The sequence below is a fragment of the Notamacropus eugenii genome, chromosome 1 (assembly GCF_028372415.1).
Source record: "Notamacropus eugenii isolate mMacEug1 chromosome 1, mMacEug1.pri_v2, whole genome shotgun sequence".
NCBI lineage: Eukaryota > Metazoa > Chordata > Mammalia > Diprotodontia > Macropodidae > Notamacropus > Notamacropus eugenii.
The window spans coordinates 171,546,146-171,558,279 of record NC_092872.1 but is presented as its reverse complement, the minus strand read 5'-3'; the positions used below and the strand labels follow the sequence as shown (position 1 = coordinate 171,558,279).

At 37.3% G+C, this 12,134-nt stretch overlaps 1 pseudogene; it reads right to left on the bottom strand.

The window, feature by feature from the left end:
* Window positions 1-2,628: 2,628 nt before the first annotated feature.
* On the bottom strand, window positions 2,629-11,792 carry LOC140509927 (ribonuclease H1 pseudogene; annotated as a pseudogene).
* Between the last annotated feature and the right edge of the window lie 342 nt (window positions 11,793-12,134).

Below are 12,134 nucleotides of genomic sequence, written 5' to 3'. Positions count from 1 at the left end.
CTATCTTTTAAGCCATTCCTAACAATCTGAAAGCCATAGAGGATAAGATCACAGAATTTAGAAATTGAAGAAATCTTAGAGACCATTGAGTCCAACTCTGTCATGAGATAAGATGAGAAAACTGAGGTACAGAGTGGCTAGCGACTGGTTCAAAGTCACATAGCTGGTAAGTATGAACCAGGATTTAGATTCATGTCCTTCTGAATCAAAGTCTAGCATTTTATCCCTTGTGTGCTAATGGTTTACCTGGGTTTTCAGCCTCATTCGGCGACTTATCTGGAATTGCTTATTCCTGTGCATATTGTAACAGGATCACTATCTACTAAGGCCCCCACCTTCATCACATGGCTAGGTTAGTGCTTTCTCTAGAAGGCAAGGAAGCTATCCTCAAGATTGATAGGCTCAGGCAGCCCAGATTTGTCTCTAGCTCCATTGACACAGCTTCCTTGAGACCACCTGACTTCCTGGTCACCTAAGAACATCAAAAGACTCACTAAGATGAATTCTAGGTCCTTCAGCCTAGTGGATGTTCTCAGAGTTACTACGTCCTGATAACCAAATGGAGCTTCATTTTCATATGAAGGCAAGGTGGATGAATCTACCAAAGCTACAAACAGTGGTATCCTTGTTGAATATCTTTTCTATGCTACAGCTAAACTAATCTTCTTTTGTCAGCTGTTAAATGAACAATGTACATCTCATTTCATTCCATCACTTTCTTAAATCTAGGCAATCAGCAAAATATATAACATGTAAGAATAATCATTATTATATAGGATTTAGTTTTAGAGTTGGGGAGAACTTTGGAAATCTACTAGTCTAAACTCATTATAATAATCCTTTGACAGAGCTGTGGATTTTTACCCTGCCACGGTGGCTCTCATAGGTGATCTTTATGATTTCAAGAAGTTCAGAAGTTCTAGCACTACTGGATAGAGATAGTAGTTGACAAGGGGAGTTTCTTTACCAGTGAAAAAAGACCGCCAGCAAGATGATGAACCTACTCCATGACTCAGCTTGTCTTGAGACGTCTGCTTTGAAGAAGACGGTGGAGGCCGAAGTGAAATATAGTATGCTGACTTGGTATTCCCACAAAATGCTTTATAGTATACATTGAATACCTTTTATAATTTTCCCCTTTTTGGGGACCCTAATATACCAAAAATCTAAGTTTTAAATAAATAATCCCTAGGGCACTAGAGAATCAAAGAGTGTGAGAAAAGGGAGCCTAATTCCTTATGAGAGGGCAGGTTTCTTCAGTACTGAACTTGGTCTGGGCTAAGTTTGTGGGCTAAGGGAGAGAGCTCCCTGAGTGGAGAAAGGAGAGGAACATGTTCCCCAGCCTTTTGGGAGTATAGCGGTTGTTAGAGCAGCCTTCATTATTGTGTGATTTCTACCAGTTTCTGCTCCCTTTTCTGCCAAGCCTCTGTCACTAAGAAAACTGAAGAAGTCTTGATCAGACTATGAGACATTTTGTGTTTTGTATATTGTGGCCAAAAAAGAAAGAGTTGGAACAGAAGATCCAGGACTGGGAGAGATATTAGAATTCATCCAGTCAGTTTTTTTAAATGTTGATATTTTATTTCACTTTTTAAGACAACAAAAGTATATACTATGAATAGTATGTCATTATAAAGACCTTAATGGGTCTCTGTGGATTTAGTATATTTCTTTCTAATAACTAAAATGTAGCTATAGACAAAATCATAGAGGGTACCTTGTATTCCTTGATAGGCTGTACAGCATTTTCACATGAATGGTCAAAGAAAGTTTTACTCATGCAAATTTGTTTCTTAGGGTTTATTTATACCTGCATGACAGCACACATCTTCCACCACAATCTACAATGCCTAGACTATGTCATAGAAGTGGTTCTAGGTTACTGAAAATATTTCCACCAGTCTATGATCTGATGGGTCTCACCAAGCTGGAAAGGCTACGCATTTAGTCACATGTATGTGTCATCCACAGACTGGCCAAGCTAAATTCAGAGAGGCTTAACCTCAAGAGGCTGGACACCTGCTGATGAATTTTTCTGTAATAAAGAATCCAAGGCAGGCAGAGTTTGCCATCTTATTTGGAAGGAGTGCTCACACTGATGAAGTTATGGATCATTTGAAGTCTAATATCATGTTCACTTCTATTCTAACTGCAAAGTAACCTTTTTAAAAAAATGAAAGAAACCTAAGAAGTTAATTCAACTTTTAAAAATATTACTCCTAATGCTACTTCCTTATATGGACACAGTAATTTTAGTATTCTAGCAGTCTGGGAATGCATTTACTCTTCTCAACTGGGGTTGATAATAAGACAATTATTGCCATCATTCTCATTATTATTTTTCTCAGCACTTTCTGAATTTCTAAACAAAACACTAACTCCTCAATTTCAGAATCAAATTTCAATGCAAAAAAAAAAATGAGAACAATGTTTGACTATAGTCAACTATATCTACTTTATGCTGAAATCCCAAAGAATTCCCAAAGATAAGCAGATATGTTGGTCAAGGTAAAGTGAAGGGTAGTTTAATATGCTGAACCATAAGACAACAGAAAACTATACAGTTGTCCTGATCAAACAAGAATGTTCCCAAGTCCACCTGCAACAATTCACATCTACTAGGCAAATTTTCACACAAATAATGACTAAAGAGCACTTGGTTTGCTCTTTAATTAGATTATAAAAATTATGCTATATTGATTCTTGAGATTTTTAGCTCTTTCTCTTGCTAATCTATCAGTTTCTTCATTGCCTGCAAACCTTGAATGACCAGGAACATGCACCCATTTAATGTCTATGCCTTGAATAAGTGTATCAAGCTTAACAATGTCTTAGTTAATGACATCTTCTCCTGTGCTTATTTTCCAAGCCAAGTTTCTTCCAATCTTTAACCCAACTTGTTACACCAGCTTATAGTAAACATACTATCTGTGTAGAGAACCATCTTACTGATGTTTTGATTCTTGGCTTTTTCCATTGCTTTGCAGGCTGTATGTATTTCTGCTCTTTGCCCAGGAAGTCTATCACCCACATTTAGGGGATGACCTGGCCCCCAATATACTCCAATGCCTGTTTGAACTTTCCTCTTCTCATTACTGAAGCAGCAGCCATCTGTGGAAACCACAGCAGCATCCCCCATGTAAGAAAATGTTTCTTTGCTAAGCAAAGGTAATGAGTCTGTATTTTCTTTTGTAAGCTTTGCATGAGGCTCTTCCTCTTCATCTGATGACTCCCAGGGTCTCTTGTTTGGCTTCTCTTTGGGATCTTGTGGGTCACTTTTCTTTTTCTGCTCTGTTGAATGATCAGAGTATTTTGGACAAAGGCCCAAGCCTCATGCTGAGGAGCAAACTTCTTGAAACTGGAAGCAGGAATTCGGTTCACTTGTGCTTGGATATTTACTCCAAGTGCGGAATACGCTGGTCTCGTGGCCGCTCCTCAAGAGCAGAACATGCCGGAGCACAAGTGGCACTGGCTACAGTGACCAAAGGCAACAGCTTTGGGGACAGTGACCAGAGCCTCAACCAGGCCCACTCTGGGGCATAGAGACCATGGGGAGCATGCAGGAGAGGAGCTTCTGCCCAGGCAGCTGCCTTGATCTTCTCTCTCAGATCACATGCCCAGTCCCCTCCCCTAGGGAGTTTTACAGAGGAAGAAATTGAGTCCCAGAGAGGCTAAATGACATATTCGGTAAGACTGAACTTAGATATTCAGAAATTATATCTAGTAAGTTTCTACCATATCGTTTTGCCAATTTAGCACACTCAGTCTTCTGGAGATGAATGTCTCTGTACTCTGCTAGGATGGTCTTTGTTAGAAGATTTAGAAACTTGGACTGAGCTCCTAAGATAATGGTAACAATAACAATATTGTTGCTATTATTACAGTCATAATAGTTTTATTGGCTACGAAGGTCTTAGCTCATTAAATAATTAGCAAATTATTTGACCTTTTAGTGTCCCCTATAAACTCTAAAACTATAACTTGCAGAAGAAGAAAGATGATTCTCCTATCCCCTTCTTCAAAAAAAAAAATTTTAGTTTGTTGCAGTTATCAAGTACTTGGGCATCAATTCCCTGTTTCATTATAAGTGGGACTCGGTGGCTAGAGGTTGTAATTTTGTGTGCATGTTCGTAACATTGTGCAGCATGTTTATTTTAAATGGAATCATTTTTCAAAATTTGCATTTCTTTGAAATTTGAGCAGATCCGTGTATTCAGTCCAGGTAGCTCCCTTTAGCCCAGATTACTCACAGTGAGGAAAGATGATTAGAAATTACTATAAAAGTTTTCTGACATAGTTAATTCATAACCAATTTAGCTTGTGGATTTTTGAAACATAAATTCTTTGGTTCTTATGAATTCTGGTGTTAGTGTCAAATCTTGTGTTTATCAATAATTCAAGTTGGTGACTATTGTAAGTTATCATTCAGAGACTAAATATTGTCCATAGAGTAGGATAACTCTAGGGAGTCAATTATTTGGGGACAACCTGCATATACTTTGTACTTGAAAAAGGATTTGTGGAGTGAGAGGGGAAAAATAATAGAAGTATCCATCTTGTCATGTCCTCATTTCTGTCTAGGAACACTATGGGAATTACCAGTTGTGTTCTATAGGGACATGCAACACCATTGATATGGCCTTAGGCCTACCATCATTCTGAAGCCATGTCTACACAAACAGTGGTGTAATAAACCTTCTGGGAAACATTCTTGGATGGTCCAAGGGCAAGATTTGAACAAATCACTCATCATGGTCTATCTATATAAGTGACTGGCAGAGACTTTGGAGTATCAATTGTTATGCTGGTTGTAGCAGTGCAGAAATTCTATACTGATCATTTATTTATGATTTATGACTATTTATGATTCAAGATTTATGACTAAATGCTATAATAGGAACAGTTGGAATCATGGGATCCAAACATAGGTTTGTTCTTCTCATTCATAGAATCATAAAATCTTGGAGTTAGAAAGGGTCCACAGAGGACATCCAATCCAACCTCCTACCTAATGTAGGAATTCCTTGTACAGAATCTCTGAACAATGCTTATCTAGCTTCTGCTCATGGGCTTCCTGTGACAGTGAATTCCCTTGTTTACAAGGCAACTGGTCCCATTTTTGAACAGATATCATAATTAGCAAATATTTTTCACATTTATGTGAAATCTACCTCTTTGTAATTCCCACCTGTAGCTTCTTCTATCTCTCCCACATTCAATTCAATTCTTAGAAGCATTTTGGTAGTAGAGAAAAAAAGCCAATAAAACAAAAACTGGGAACAAAGTGATTGTCTTTGACTTGAGGAATAGCTAAAGAAACATGGTTGATGAATGTAATGGGAAACTATTGCACAAAAAGAAGTAACAAATATGATGAATTCATAGATAAACGAGAAGACTTGTATGAATTAATGCAGAATAAAGAGTTCTTCAAATATGCTAGCCCAAAGTAATTACCTACCTCTTTCACAACTGCTTTGATAGTCAATAGTAAAGTTTAAGACTCAACTTTTACCTGAGTGTTTCATGTGTATTCTTTCGTCTTCCCAACAAGGTTGTAAACTGATTGAGGGTTGCCTCAATTATTCCATTGCTGTATCTCATAGGTAATCTAACTCTCTGTACTCAAATGTAGCACATAGAACTTCATATGTGGCTTGACCTGGGGCTTAGTGGGATGATCACATCCCACATTTTTAGACATTATTCCTTTTTAAAAATCTGATGATAATCATTATCTAAAAAAGTCTGTTGAATTGATTTGTTGTTGAATGTTACTCTGATGACTCATCTGGATTTTGCAGTTCCTCAGATCTCTTTATATGAACTGTTGCCTAGCCAAACCTTATCATTTTGTACTTTTCAAGTTGATTTTTTAATGCAAAAGTCAAATTTTATATTTATTGCTGAAATTTTATCTTATTAGATTCAATATGTTGTGATTTTCTTTTGGACCCTGAATCTGTCATTTAATTGTCCCTCTTAGATTTATCATTTGTAAATATGACATTATGTGTCCATATTAATGATTATTTAAAGTGTTCATAGGAGATTAGATTTAGAGGTGGAAGATAATTTAGAAGATATTGAGCCCAAACCACAAAGAGGTTAAGTAACATGCCCAATGTCATATAGCTATTAAAATCTGATGTTAAATTATGTGTGTGTGTGTTTGTCCTTCGTTGCCAAAGAAGACCATGCCACTAGAGAAATGATGACATGACTTGTACTTGACTTTGTTTTGAGTGAGGAAGGGCTGTGCAGGTCACCAGCCTCACTTCTCCTCCAGAGTCATCTGAATCCAGTGACCAGATATTCATCAGGATGACTGGAGATGACCCAGGATGAGGCAATTGGGGTTAAGTGACCTACCCAAGGTCACACAGCTAATAAGTGTCAAGTGTCTGAGGTGAGATTTGAACTCAGATTCTCCTGACTCCTGGACTGGTGCTCTATCCACTGCACTACCCATACAACACATAAATTGTGTAGGTCCAAGGACAAATCCCTGAAATAATCCATTAAAGCCCTTCTTCGAAGTTGTCATTGATCCATTAAGGACTCTTCAAGATCACCATGAGTGAGTTATGTCAGCAAATGTTTCTCCTACATTGAGAGGTGCAAGGAGCCTCAGAGATCACCAAGTAAAATCAACATTTTTCTATTGAGGAAAATGAGTTTAAGTCTATGTGAAGTAAATGGGAGGACTGAGATTTGAACACAGATCTTCTGACTCCATTTTCAGCACACTTTCTCTGCACCCTCTTTTTTGTACCTCCTTTGATATACCTGCTCAATCGATCTTTAAACAAAGTTATCTTTGTGGTCTCACTAGTTTTTATAAGCTGTATAACCTCAGGCAAGCCAATTAAGTTCATGTGCCTCAGTTTATTCATATAAAAAATTAGGAAGTTATACTTGTTGACCTCTATGGTCCTTCCTATATCTAAATCTATGCTCTATGTAAAATTAAGATAATAATAAGAGCACTTCTTGCCTCCTAATGTTGTCAAAGCATGCTTTGTGAGCCATAATATCCTGTTAAATATGATTAATTCTTGTTGGAAATTTCAAAATAATTTTTAACACGTGCATGGGAGCAATCTTATTTGAGAAAGCCTTTAACATTCTGAGACAAAGGATCCTGTGAAATCAAGAAATAATAGATACTTCTTAGTGACTTGCACGATTGTTGAATATGTGATATGCTATAGTAAACTTTGTGAAAGCCTGCTTTTTCTTTATTTTTTCCAGCCTCTTCCCCCAATGCTCTGGCTTTCCTCTACTCAACCTTGTCTTTTTTTTTAAAACAAAAATAACAATGGTAATAACATCTAATATTTATATAGCCTTTAAGGTTTGCAAAGAGCTGTACAAATGTTATCTCTCTTTATCCTTGCAATAACCCTAGGAAGTAGGTGCTATATGATCCCTATTTCAGAGATAAGGAAACTGAGGCAGACAAGTTAAATGACTTACTTGCCCAGAGTAACACAGCTAGGAAGTGTTTGAGGTTAGATTTGAACTCTGTACCATCTTATATTGTGGACCGAAAGTTGTGTTAGTGGATTTTTAAGCAGTAAAAAGATTGAAATGGAACTCATTTCTAATACAGAGAAATGGTGAGGATGATGGCGATAACATTAGTAAAGGATTATTTCTATCCTAATTGCAGTGATAAGAAAAAATAATGATAACAATACATGAACCCCAGCAAAAAAGATGAGTAGAATGAAATAATGAAATAGAGATGTAAAGTAATAGAAGAAATCAAAATTACGTGGGAAGGAGAGGAGGTGCCCATAATTCCTATTGTTCTGTCTACTACTGGAGTTCTGCTGAGGATTTTTGCAGTGAGTCTATAGATGATGAACTTAACTTCTATGCTTTTATTCAAATATAAAAGCATCTATATTATCTATGTGTGCAATAGTCCTAAGAAAATTGATAGCAAAGAATAAGTGCTGTATAATGACTTGTTCCAGGATTGTTCCTGTCTGAATCCCATTGAACAAGGATCTATAAAACTAGAAAAAAATAATGGAAAAGCCAGGCTGCCATGGACTTTTTATTGCAGGACTCTGGTTCCACAATAAACTAAGGAGGTCAGTGTTCTAAAGCAGAGAGTAGAATAGGCCCTTTGTCTTTTTAGGAATGAGGAGCTGACTTATGTATTGGTAGTGAGGAGATGAATCGAGGCCTAGGAAAAGTATAGGGTTAGCCCAGGGTGAAACTGGGAAGATTGCTTTCCCCCTCCTCTATTTCCTTTCTCTTTCATGCCACAGGCACTTGTAACCTTGCTCCATCCAACACAGACCCATCGCCATAGAAAGTCACTGTTGATACATGAAATCAACTGCCAGCAGCTTTTGCAAACTAAATCTCTTCTAAAACCTTGATGGGCAGTTGGGGGGTGGTGGTTGTTAAGGCTAATTACTTATTATAGCAGGGTATTAGATGAGTTAGGGCAGACAGGTGGTGCAGTGGTTAGCATGTTGGACCTGGAGTCAGGAAGATCTGAGTTCAGATCTAGCCTCAGACACTTACTAATTTTTAACCCTGGCCAAGTCGCTTAATCCTGCTTGCCTCAGTTTCCTCATCTGTTAAATAAATTGAAGAAGGAAATGGCAAACCACTATAATATCTTTGTCAAGAAAACTCCATATGGGGTCACAAAGAGTCAGACATTATTAAAAAGACTGAACAACAACAAATCAATTAAGTTGATTTGATTTATCTTTTAAAAGTCTTATAGTCTGTTTCTTTAGTAAAGCTCCAAGTGGGAAACCAGATGAAATAAAGGAGCATTACAGTGGTTACAAAATGGTTGAGAGACAGACAAGGAGAAACAGAGAGGGGGTCTTTGGATCTTTGTGTGTTCACAGCTTCAGTTCTTGGACTGTTGTATATGTGGAAGTCAAACCTATTAATCTAGTTTTATTGCGAAATTCAGAATTGCTACAGTTTGGCAGGTACAAAAATGATGGATAGGTTTGCCTGTACTCACTAAATATCTAGGCTGTCTAAGAAACAAAAGACTAGCTGAATAGTATGAAAGATAAAGCAAAGAGGAACTAGCTCCTTATGTTTATAAAATTTTTTTAAGCAGAGTGAGTGGAAAGAATGCTGAATTTAGCATCATAGGGCCTTGGTTCAAATCCTAACCCTGTGTGATTTTGGCAGGTATTTAACCTCTCTAGCCTTAGTTTCCTCATCTGTAAAATGGGGAGGTTGGTCTAGATGAGGCTTGAGGTCCTTGCTGCCTCTAAGGCATAAGCTTTGCTATAGATTATTTCTTCCCTAACTTCCAGCATCGTACCTGTCACTTGGGGAAGTTTGGAGTGGAGATTCTGGCACTTTTAAATCACTCATATAACATAATCTTTTCTCTTGTATTCAAAGAACATTGACTCTAGAAAGGGGCTTAGAGGGTCATCTTCCAGAGCTTCTTAAACTTTTCCCACTTGTGTCCCCTTTTTCTGCATTTTGGCAGCATTCTTGGCATTGTGTGACCTGAGGGCATGCACAGTACAAAGTGTGCATGCTTTGTGTTCAGAACCAAGGCTGTAGTAAAGTTGTAAGATGCAACATGGGCACGCACTGCCAGAAACACCTTGGATGTGTTTGAATCTTAATTAAGCTTTGGATGCTGTGCATTCAGAAACCTTTTACTGTTGTCAACTTTTCTGAAACCCCATTCTGACCCACAATTTAAGAAGAGCTGATTCTCGTTTCAGAAACCAAGAAAGTGAAGTCTAATGATGGTAGAGGGCTTGCCTCTGAAATGATTTTGGTTAAGTGATACCTGCTTATATCTGGCTGGCTGGGTATTTATAACCTCTGGAAAAAGAAATAATAAATTCCCGAAGAAGTTTCCTTGGAAAGTTGCCCTGGTCAAAATAAACTAATGAGACCAGTGTCAAGAAAGTTATATTGCTAGGATCCAAGGTATGAGTTTTGGGGCAAAGTCTCTAAAGAAAAATTTTACAAAGATTTGAATGCATTAAATAAATTATTTATAGTGCTAGGGTGGAGATATCAGTTGTAGCTTCCAAAGTTCTTGAGAGGTAAATTTGAGATATTTTGTTGGTCCAAAGGACTAATTGCGTGAATCTATCAATTTCTGTAATATTCTTGAATGTCTGTTCTCAGATAGATTAATATAAAAGCAAATTAGGACATATGGAGTCTGCTAAGATGAGCACATGCTGAGAGCTAGCACTATCTGTTTTGTCCTTGTATCTGAGAGCCTAGTTCAGAAGGTTGAATATAACAGGAATTTAATCAATATTTGTCGAATGGATTGTTATCTTGTTCCCTGATGAACATTGTTTACCTTTGTTATTTTTCCATGGAGAGATCTTTTCTTTTCATTCTTTTTTTTTTTATCATTTTATAATTTATTTAAAATCTCTTCTGATTTTGAAGAGTTCCAAAAGTTTATACGTCATTATTGCTGGAAAATTTGAAGACAGTTATAAATAGCACTGGTAATGAGTCAGAATCATTTGCCCCTCTTTTACTAATATGCAGTAAACTAATAATACACTGAGTTTTTTTAGTAGTTGATCATTCCTCCAAAATTAGCAGTATTTATATAGTATAGACAGTAATACCTCATTTAACCTACAACATCAGAAAACACACTCGTCTTTATAAGTGAAACTATTTTAACATTTTTCCAATAAAAAGCTTTTAAAAAAATATATGAGATACTTCTCCCACTAGCTTAAACAAAATGATACAGGTTAACAAAAATCTTATTACTTTAGTCATATCTCCAATACCAAAGAAGAACTGACCTCTTTTTGGTAACATCAAAAAATCCATTACTACTTGGGCTGATAGAATGATACTACCAAAATTTTATATATATGGCTTTTTGTCCTTATGTCTAGTCTCTGCTATAGACTGTTATTTATTCAACTTTTATTATTTCAATTCTACTGTGTTCTCTTATATGCAATTAGCTATATAAGGGCCCCTCCTATACAATCAGACTCCCAGTTACTAAGGAGGTTAGAAGACTGACCAATTGAGAAAAGTTTTATTATATTTTTTTAGATACCTTTGGAAACCGAATCTAGACCTGTATCATTATGCCCATGCAGTATGTATGAATAATTCTACCATGATTAAGATCGCTTTTTGGGGAGGAAGTTAGATCTGTGATGTCATTGTTACGGTCAACTCTTGTTATGAAAATTCCCTCCGCCAACACAAATCAACTTACAATCTTAGAAAATGAAGGCAAGAAGTTAAATGACTGACTTTTGGTAAACACAGCTGGGTGAGACTTGGACCTAAGACCTTTTCTTTTTTGAGGAGCGAGGGAAGTGAGGGGAGTGTTAGACTTTTAATTGCATCCATGGAACTCTCTTCCAATGATGTAGATCAGCAATTGGTCTTCAACTCATAGTCCTCGAGCACTATGGTAAGTATTGCATGAGTCAGAGGCAGGGTTGGAATTTAGATCAGTCTGGTTCTAAGGCTATCCATCTACTACAACCTTCAGCTACTATATCCCTTTGTCTACTCTCAGCTCACCTTTTCTTGTTTTTATTCAGTTGTTTCAGTTGTGTCTGACTCTTTGTGACCCATCTGCAGTTTTCTTGACAAAGATATTGGAATGGTTTGCCATTTCCTTCTCCAGCTCATTTTACAGATGAGGAAACTGAGGCAAATAGCATTAAACGACTTGCCCAGGGTTATACAGCTAGTAACTGTCTGAGGTTGGATTTGTACACAGATTTTCCTTACTCTTTATCCACTGTGGCACCAGCTACCACCATCTTTTCTTACCCAGCCTAATTTTCAGTACATCTCCTGATCTCACAGATGGTACAGCTCTCAGGATGTTCCCTGGATTCAGAAGATACATTGCTTTTTCTCTTTGGCAGCCTGTCATCCAGGCCCCTTCTGCTTTTACACTCCTTGTGACATTGGGCTCATTTGTCCTGCTTTGGTGGTGATATGTCCCAGAGGAGGTACAGCTGGCACTATTCTATGTAGCAACAAAGCATGCAGATGAAAGGTGAACAAGGTCTCATTCATCCAGACAGATGTTGAGGGTTTTCCTTGTATCAGCCAGTTGCCAAGTAGAATAACACAGTGACCATTTACTCACTTTGGAC